Source organism: Perkinsus marinus (genome assembly GCF_000006405.1).
Source record: "Perkinsus marinus ATCC 50983 genomic scaffold scf_1104296967564, whole genome shotgun sequence".
In the NCBI taxonomy this organism is placed as follows: Eukaryota; Perkinsozoa; order Perkinsida; family Perkinsidae; genus Perkinsus; species Perkinsus marinus.
The window spans coordinates 1-1,144 of record NW_003203485.1 but is presented as its reverse complement, the minus strand read 5'-3'; the positions used below and the strand labels follow the sequence as shown (position 1 = coordinate 1,144).

At 49.9% G+C, this 1,144-nt stretch overlaps 4 non-coding genes across 4 annotated transcripts; all 4 read left to right on the top strand.

Annotated features, from left to right (window-relative positions):
* The first annotated feature begins 151 nt into the window (after nucleotides 1-151).
* Pmar_PMAR019490 lies at nucleotides 152-231 on the top strand. Its single transcript has one exon. It is a non-coding gene; the product is annotated as a tRNA-Leu (tRNA).
* Nucleotides 232-417: 186 nt separating this feature from the next.
* Pmar_PMAR019489 lies at nucleotides 418-497 on the top strand. Its single transcript has one exon. It is a non-coding gene; the product is annotated as a tRNA-Leu (tRNA).
* Nucleotides 498-683: 186 nt separating this feature from the next.
* Nucleotides 684-763, top strand: Pmar_PMAR019488. The gene has a single exon. It is a non-coding gene; the product is annotated as a tRNA-Leu (tRNA).
* Nucleotides 764-950: 187 nt separating this feature from the next.
* On the top strand, nucleotides 951-1,030 carry Pmar_PMAR019487. The gene has a single exon. It is a non-coding gene; the product is annotated as a tRNA-Leu (tRNA).
* Nucleotides 1,031-1,144: the final 114 nt, after the last annotated feature.

The following is a 1,144-nucleotide window of genomic DNA, read 5'->3' as shown; positions in this document are numbered from 1 at the left end:
AGGGCGTGGGTTCGAATCCTACAGCTGTAAGAAATTTCTCTTCGTGTGATTTGATGAAGAACGCATTCCGCGGAAACGGTTCGAAACCGTTTTTGTGTCATGTCCTATAGTGTAACGCATCTTCTCCGCTATGATTTTTAAAGCACTCATCGACAGTTTGGCCGAGTGGTCTAAGGCGCTGGCTTAAGGCGCCAGTCCGAAAGGGCGTGGGTTCGAACCCCACAGCTGTCAGTCTATATACCTGACTGGTGTTATATTGAGAACCCAGACCTTTTCAGGAGCGAGGTAGTGCAAGATCAAAACCTTCTGATCGATATTGCGCCATCGCACCTCGCAGAAACCGTTCAACCCATTTTTGTGTCCTCTGGTTTGGCAGAGCGATGCATCACCTCGGCTATGAATCTTGAAGCACTCATCGACAGTTTGGCCGAGTGGTCTAAGGCGCTGGCTTAAGGCGCCAGTCCGAAAGGGCGTGGGTTCGAACTCCACAGCTGTCAGTCTATATATCTGACTGGTGTTATATTGAGAACCCAGAGCTTTTCAGAAGCGAGGTAGTACAAGATCAAAACCTTCTGATCGATATTGCGCCATCGCACCTCGCAGAAACCGTTCAACCCATTTTTGTGTCCTCTGGTTTGGCAGAGCGATGCATCACCTCGGCTATGAATCGTGAAGCACTCATCGACAGTTTGGCCGAGTGGTCCAAGGCGCTGGCTTTAGGCGTCAGTCCGTAAGGGCGTGGGTTCGAACCCCACAGCTGTCAGTCTATATACCTGACTGGTCTTATATTGAGAACCGAGACCCTTTCAGAAGCGAGGTAGTGCAAGACCAAAACCTTTTGATCGATATTGTGACATCGCACCTCGCAGAATCCGTTCAATCCATTTTTTGTGTCCTCTGGTTTGGCAGAGCGATGCATCACCTCGGCTATGAATCTTGAAGCACTCATCGACAGTTTGGCCGAGTGGTCTAAGGCGCTGGCTTAAGGCGCCAGTCCGAAAGGGCGTGGGTTCGAACCCCACAGCTGTCAGTCTATATACCTGACTGGTGTTGTATTAAAATCCGAGACCTTTTCAGAAGCGAGGTAGTGCAAGACCAAAACCTTCTGATCGATATTGCGCCATCGCAACTCGCAGATACCGTT